This window comes from Triticum dicoccoides, chromosome 3B, assembly GCF_002162155.2.
Source record: "Triticum dicoccoides isolate Atlit2015 ecotype Zavitan chromosome 3B, WEW_v2.0, whole genome shotgun sequence".
Lineage (NCBI taxonomy): Eukaryota > Viridiplantae > Streptophyta > Magnoliopsida > Poales > Poaceae > Triticum > Triticum dicoccoides.
In genome coordinates, this window is record NC_041385.1 from 337443186 (window position 1) to 337451920 (window position 8735).

An 8735-nucleotide genomic window follows, 5' to 3' on the forward strand; every position below is an offset into this window, starting at 1 on the left:
CGGACTGTCTTCTTGTCCTGGGCCGGTTTGATGAACTCGTCCCTCTGGATAATTGTCTTCGGGTGTCTGCTCCGAACTAGGTTCGGCGTGAACTCGTTCATCCTGCTCCATCGCTGGTTCCGTTTAGTCGTTGTTGCCTTCGGGGTTGACCGGAGTATCCATCCTTCTGGCGCTCTTGCTGATATTTTTACTGTTGTTGGATTTGGAACGGCGTCTGCACCGTCGCTTTGGTTTTTGCCCAGGGGTTTTATCTTCCGGATTGTCACCGTCGTCTTCCTTGGGTGTATCCACCATGTATATGTCATGTGACGAGGCAGGAATCAGGTACCCAATAGATTCTGAGTCTTCTCCTGCATCGTCGTCCATGCCGTCGATGCCTTCGGAGTCGAAGTCAAGCACGTCGGTTAAATCATCAACTGTGGCTATGAAGTGGGTGGTGGGTGGGCAACGAATATCTTCATCGCCTGCTTCCCACTTGAGCTGGACATAGTTCGGCCCGGAATTTCTTCGTCCCCTGCTTCCAGAATTTTTAATGAGTTCAGTATGTCGCCAAAGGGCGAGTGCTGGAAGATGTCCACAGCGGTGAACTCCATTACCGGGGCCCAACCAGGCTTGGTGGGCTCGGGAGTGCATGGGCTGGGACCTACAACCGGATATGAATCCGGGGGCCCGGAGTCACAGGCTTCCTTAGAAGTGCGGCCTGAGTTCCGCTCCAACGACAATGAGTATACGGCCTGCGGGGCGGGGTCTATCCCTTCGTCCCTAGGCAACGCAACCTGCTCCAAATTTGAGTCCGGGGCTACTGCAGGGGTGAAATCCTAAGTGTTGTCCCATAGCAGGTCCAGGCCATGCTCACCGTGACTGTCCGGTGCTCCTGCCGCGGGCTTGAGTCCGCCGAAGATAAAATCTCCGCGAATATCCGCCGTGTAGTTCAAGTTCCTGAACCTTACCTGTTGACCGGGGGCGTAGCTGTCGATCTTCTCCAGATGGCCAAGCGAATTGGCCTGCACTGCGAAGCCGCCGAACACGAGGATCTGTCTGGGGAGAAAAGTCTCACCCTGGACTGTGTTGTTGATGATTGAAGGCGCCATCAAGCCCTGTTGCGACGACGGATAGGAACTCTCAATGAAAGCACCAATCTCGGTGTCAAAACCGGCGGATCTCGGGTAGGGGGTCCCGATCTGTGTGTCAAGGCTGATGGTAACAGGAAGCAAGGGACACAGATGTTTACCCAGGTTCCGGCCTTCTCGATGGAGGTAAAACCCTACTTCCTACTTGATTAATATTGATGATATGGGTAGTACAAGAGTAGATCTACCACGAGATTGTAGATGCTAAACCCTAAGAGCTAGCCTATGATGGTATGATTGTAATTGTGATCGGCCTTCTAAGGACCAACCTCTCCGGTTTATATAGACACCGGAGAGGGCTAGGGTTTACGTGGAGTCAGTTACAAGGAAATAAATATAATATCCGGATCGCCAAGCTTGCCTTCCACGCAAAGGAGAGTCCCATCCGAACACAGGCTGAGTCTTGAGTCTTGTATCTTCACGCTTCACTAGTCCAAATGTTGTACACAGTCCGGCTGTCCGGATACCCCCTAATCAAGGACTCCCTCACCCACCTAGTATATGTGACCGACATCCCATACAAGTGTAGATGATATTGCATAGTTGACTGGGGTCTTGTAACTGAATTTATACAACTGCTACATGGGCAGAGCACATCTAATTTCGGACCACCGTACTCAGCTCTGATAAAGTTCTTGAAGTTTTCAACCCCCTCGACATATGCAGTGGAGAATCTTTGAGCAGAAGTTATCCAAGTCTTTTGCATCTGTTGGACATAAAATTAGTTCTTCTACTAGATATTACAGGAAAAACATATATGCTTTTTTATGAAGTCCAGAAAAACAATACCTAGGTCGATGTCTAAAGCTATGGCAAGATATTTGGACAAGCAGATCTAAGTAACGAAATATATGTAAAGCTAATTCAGCAAACAGATTTGAGTGCTAAATTATGGCAGGCTATTTCAGCAGTCAATGAGGCCGAGCACACAACCATCAAACTATCGAAGGTCATCGCAGCAACAAAGATCGAGTATAAAACGGTGTAGAGCTATTTCACCTAACAGATTGGCTACTAGACCATCGCAATCTACGTCACAATAAATATATGGCATGATATTTTAGCAACTAATCGGCCTTGGCATGCCATCTCAGCTAAGCAGATTGAGTGCAGAACACGGCAAGGAAGCTTCTTAAGCAGAGCATATTGATAGTAAACTACTTCGGCAAACAATGAGATTAACAACGTCTATCAGCTAACATTCAGCGCTACACCGACATGAACGGGGCCTCGGTCTAGAATGCGCATACCGTGGGAGAAGCTGACCGCCGTGTGTCTTCACACGAACATCGCCAGCGGTGGTGGCGCTGACCGCCGTGCGCCTCCACAAGAACATTGCCAAAGGTGGCGGCGCGGCTAGAGGACGGCAGTCTACGAGAGCGTACTGTGGGAGCGAGAGGATCGTCGTGCGTCCCCTCAACGAACCGCAGCACCGACGTATCGGCACGGCGGGGAGGGCGGCTTTGGCGGAGCGAATGGAGTGGAGGGGACGGGGGGAGGGGTTGGGGGAATATTATTGGCTAGTTGGCCGAAGGGCGGTTGAATCGGATTTGGGGGGAATTTTTGTGTGGGGGGGAGGATTTTTGTGCGGTGGGCAGGGGGAGTTTGGCGCATGGTCGGTTTCTCCAAGTGCAGTCCCACGTGTCAGTGAAGAGGCAAGCCGAAGCGCTTTCCGTTTGCATGAGCCATGTGCAGGACCGAACGTGTGTGGGGTGCAATGCGACCGCGGCAGGAGTGTTGTGAGTGTACCGCCTTTTTTCATTTTAAACTGGGTGCTTTACCCCCTCAAAAAAAATTGTTGCTTCACGCGATCCATCGATACTACTACTAGTAATCCGGTAATCTCGACTAAAACGGCGCGGCCGGGTCTTTTCCCGCAGGATATGCTGGGAGGTTGGCTTAGTTGGGTTCTTTAGGATGAGTAATGCTACATCTACGTAATCCCAGTCACGTAATTAACATAATGTGAAACGTGTGAGCTGTTGATTGTAGATTGGGGGGAGGGAGGGGCCAACCACCATGAAAATCAGGGGAGGAGAGAGAGAGGCAATTTACGTTGACCCATTCGTAGGTTCCCGTAGATGTAGAAAGATGTGAAATGCGTGAATGTGTAGTGGACGTACTATTGGGCGCAATGCTACATCCACATAATGGTTTACGTAAAGTTATGAACTGATGTGATGTGGGACTATTTGATTGGATTAAAGGAGAGGATTAGGCCCACCCCACCTGAAAATCAGGGGGCATATATAGATTAGATGAAAAGTATACGTAGCAGCTACGTAGGCCTTTGTAAGACTAGGATTAGTCTACTATTGGAGTTCCTAAGATAATTTGTGTATCTATAGAACCTATGTGTTTATTTTACTTCGCATGTTAGATTTGTCTTGGTTCAATAAAAAGCAGAGTTGGTGATGATGGTGTGCCTGTAATCTTGCAATATAGGTCGTCCGATCTATATCTAACGGATAGGAAGGAAACTATGACAATTTACCTGCACTCCTCTCCACATTTGCAGATAAGGTTCATCCTTTTCTCCCGCAAGATCTTGATCTTCCGTGCAACGCATGGGCATCTTGCTAGTACTCCTACAATATGTATATCATTGTGAAAGTTCATATACACCGGCCGAGATTAATGCAAACACGACAGATTTTCATTACATTTCGAACTTTTATAGGACAGAAAAATAAAAGAAACCCGACCGTAAACCTATTCTACGATGGTGACCGACGTCCTCCATCTGTGATCTCTATGTACGGGGGCGGGGTTCAAGACCCGTGAAGTGAAGGTGCGGTCTCCGGTGAGGAAGAGTAGAACACGGGATACGGATCGGCCAGTTGGCACACCATGCCCTGCCGCCTCCCATGCCCTACTCATCCTCGGAGGAGTCCCCGACCTCGGCGGTGCCGGACGTTGGACGGCGGCAAGTAGGACGCGTTGCTGACAGTGCTCCCGTTGTTGACCGCCAGCGTGGCCACCACTTGTGCGGTCGCGTCCGCGTCCGGTTACGCCAGTATTGCGTCGCGAGAGGCGACTTGAGCGAGGGCGGCAACCTCGAGCTTCATCCCCGAAGACAAGCTCACCCGCAGAGCATTCGCACTTGCAGTCATGGCAGATGTGGTTCCAGGTAGGAGGACGATGCGCTATGGTGTGGAGCTTAGCTGGGCGTTGCCGCTTTAAGTAGCGCATTCCGGTGAGGCCAAGCGTCCGGGTGCGTCATCAAGTTGCCGGAGTTGGTTCCTCGGGCACCGAGCCTCTTAACGACGACATACGAACGGACAACATGAATGCGGGCAGCTGGCGCCGGCTGGGAAGGCACCGCGCGACGGTGCAAGGGACGAGGGTTTTGGTGTGCCAGGGTAGTCAGCTGTGGTCGTGGCAATGTTGGAGATGCCCTTTGCTCGCATGCGATCCCCGCATGTCATTGAAAAAGCAAGATGACCCGGCATGGTCTCAGGTCCATAGGATGCACTTGGCCATGCTACACCACTCCGCGGACACGTCGCGGCGCCCCGTGCATCCTCGATGAGCCGGGTGTTGGGGTGTGTTTGGATTGTGGCCAAAGTGCACCTTACCAAAATTTTGGTCATAACCCAAATATTGGTCTTTGTTTGGATGGTTGCCATTTTTTTGGCATGCCTATGAACTCTATCCAACTCTAGTTCATTTTTCTTGCCAATGTCGGCCAAATCATGGGCAACCAATACCTCAACCAAAATTTTGGTCATGACCCAAAGATTGGTCTTTGTTTGGATGGTTGCCATTTCTTTGGCATGCCAATGAACTCTAGCCAACTCTAGTTCATTTTTCTTGCCAATGTCGGCCAAATCATGGGCAACTAATACCTCAACCAAAATTTTGGCTACCCAATGCTTTGATGGAGCAACCTTGGGCACAAACCAAACATAACGTTGGTCGTGCCACAACACTAATGCCACCCTCGGCACACTGAAACCGACTGTGTCTAGCGACGATATGAGCGTGTCGCTCACCGCGGTCGCCGTGTCCAGAGGCGGTGGTGGAGTTGCGCCCCGTTGTTGGCCCCAACGAACCGCATGAACGGTTTTCGGTGGCGATGAGGTCATGGGCCAGCTCCTCCATTGGACTAATCTGCGCTACGTCCTCCCGACGAGTGTGCCCCACATGTCGGTTTCCCTGTTTTCCCAGCCATATTTGAGCGTTAGTGCTCCGCATTGTGCATTAGGCCTTTCACTATGTAGGCCAAGCGAGACAACTTATTGTTTATTTGAGCCGTTCAAGTGTAATGATGTGGCGTTTGCTTATTTCTCATTCCTCTCCAACCCTCTTCTCCATCGATCATGTCGCCCTCTAGTCGAGTCCATCCTCCCGCATGCATCATTTGAACATTCCGCTGAGTATCATCCGCATGTACCCACCCTAATCCTATTTAAATAGATCTCCGGACCCTAAGATGAAATTGAGAGGGAACGAGTGGGGGCACGTGATACCGAAGGCGAATTCTAAATTTTGAACCGGTGATCACAGCATCCGCAAATCATATATAAAGGATATTCAATGTTCGTTTCGTTTTTGAACGTACAATATACTCCCTCTTATCCTTTCTAGTTTACATATAAGTTTTATGTGTAGTCAAAGTATCTCTACTATGATCAAAAAGGTATCAACATTCAACAACGCCCAATCAATATTGTTAGATTCGTACGTACTCCTAGCATTGTACTCGAGATGGTTTCCAATTTGACTATTGACAAGATTAATAGTACATGAGATGTATAATGTGAAAATTATATCATTGGAAACTCCTTTCACGTACGAAATTGACTGTATGCTTTGTGTAAGTTACATGTCATATATTATTACTCTAACATTTGGTCAAAGTTAGCCTCGAAAAACGCATTAGACCCTGTATGCTTTGTGTAAGTTGCATGTGATATATTATTACTCTAACATTTGTGTAAGTTGCATGTCATATATTATTACTCTAACATTTGGTCAAAGTAGTATAGTGGAAGTGGATCCTCTGACGTAGGTATCCCTGCCTTACCCTCCCTCTCGGTCACTTACTGGCGGACCCCATGCTTGCTAGGCCCCGCATGTCAGTTACCCAATGGTTTCGGCCACGTCAGGGGATCCTCATCCGTAGTATACTCCGTCCGTTTTTATTTATTCTGCATAAAACGGAGGGAGTGGTGGTATAATAAATGACGTGGGCGGGGGAGGGGGAGGGACGTCGGTTTGCTCTCAACTGCGATCCCACAAGCGAGCGAAAATGCAAGATGAAGTGCGTTCCATTCGATGAGCGACATGGAGGGTCCAGTGTGCCCGGCTGCAACGCGAACGCGACTAGAGAGATGTACAATCAAAACCGATTGACCGGTCATCACCGGAACCACTATTCACATGAGAACCTTCGCTGCTCGGCCTACGCCAGCCACTGCCCTAAAACCACACCAAATCTCCAGCCCATTCCCCCACCTTTCAATCCCCTAGCCCGCATCAAGCGTCCCCTAGTTCGCCGGAAAGCCATGGTGTGGCGCAAGATCACTTACTACAAGATGCTAACGCCGGAGCGCCGCGCAGAAATCGCGGTGGCGGTCGGCGCCACAGACGTCCGTTCCCAAGCTCGCTTTGCACCGGGCCAATCCCCGACTTCTCTGGAGCCAAGCTACAAGGAGGAGGAAGCCAATCCAATGTTCATGGCGGAGGTCGTGGCGCAGAAGGCCCCCGATGGGTATGAGATGATGGACGTAGATTTCGTGCCGGTGTTCGAGTCCCCCATGGTGCAGGAGGACCAGCGGTTCAACATGGCGATACTAAAGGAGGACCGGGAGGCAGAGGCTCAACTCGACGCGGAGCGCGCACATGCCGCTGCCATCGAGGCTCTCCTGCAGGCGAAACCGGATGTCGTGGATGTGAACCGGGCGGTGGAGGCTCAACTCGAGGCGGAGCGCGCGGATGCCGCTACCATTGGGGCCCTCCTGCAGGCGAAACTGGACGTCCTGGACATGAACCGGGCGGCAGAGGCTCGACTCGACGCAGAGCGCGTGGATGCCGCTCTCATCGACGCCCTCCTGCAGGCAGAACCGGACGTCCTGGACTTGAACCGGGCGGCGGAGGCTCGACTCTACGCGGAGCGCGTGGATGACGCTGCCATCGAGGCCCTCCTGCAGGCGAAACTGGACGTCCTCGACTTGAACCGGGTTGTGCTCTCGTCCGTGCAGAGCGCCCGCATGCTCCTCTTGAACGAGTAGCTGGAGGCCGAGCACAACCACGATGCGGAGACACACATCGGCAGCGACGGCTGGTTCGCACCGGCAGCCAAAGACGACGAGGCCATCTCTTTCCGCGAGCAGGGATAGTTTTTCTTTATGTTGTTGTTTTTATGGATCTTTTGCTGTGTAAAAACATACTATATTTGTTATGCAAGTCGCCTGACTTGGGTCAGTCTACCATTTCAGGCAGTTGGATGAATATCCTACATCTCCTAATCCTTCTTTCCTTCTTCCTCACCTCTTCTTCTTCCCCAACAGACCACCGCACGGGCCGTACGGATACTCCCCAACATGCGGTTGGATAAACATACTCTTTGAATGAAAATTATGTGTCTACGATAGGATGGCTGCGTTTGGTTTGTTCACATGCGATAGCATGTGTCAGTGAGGGTGCGTTCCCTTGGTTGGGTTTGCAGCGTCCAGGAGCGACTGTGTGAGGGTGCGTGCTACCGCAGCGTGCAGGAGCGACCATGTGAGGGTGCGGTGCGACCACAACAGCCATGCGCAAGTGTATCCTTCTCATTTTTAAAACTTTAGTCAAGCTTGGCATAAATGTGTGGCGAAGTTTGGCAATGCAAGGCCTAGACCCAAACAGGATAAGTACGTATGTACTAGGAGTACTAGTGTTAAAAAAGAAAGGCGGGGTTTTCCTTCGCGGAATTTAATCGATACAAATCCTCGTTTCACGTGTCAATTAATGTGTATTTCTTTCTCGAAAGACCAAAGAGCTAACCATATCACTCCTCATCCCTTGATTAATGCAGCGCCATGCAAACCAACCTTCTCACTTCTGCATGCATGCAGGGGATATTAATGTCCTTGGTTGCTAACCCCATCAATTTTTCCTCGATTAGTGTTAGTGGCCCTTTGCAAATTTTAATTTTGATATACTAGCCTTGTGTACAAAAAAATGGAGGTAGTAACTATATTTGACTTCCTTCCCCATTGCAGTGACGTTGATTTTTGGTCTTTCGAGATGGTTAGCATGGCGCTGCATTAATCAAGCGATGAGGAGTGACATGGTTAGCTCTTTGGTCTTTCGAGAAAAAATACGCATTAATTGACACGTGAAACAAGGATTTGTATCAATTAAATTCCGCGAAGGAAAACCCCGCCTTTCTTTTTTAACACTAGTACTCCTAGTACGTACGTACTTATCCTGTTTGGGTCTAGGCCTTGCATTGCCAAACTTTGCTACACATTTTTGCCAAGCTTGCCTAAAGTTTTCAAAATGAGAAGGATACACTTGCGCATGGCTGTCGCGGTCGCACCGCACCCTCACACGGTCGCTCCTGCACACCGCGGTCGCACGCACCCTCACACAGTCGCTCCTGCACGCCGCAAACCC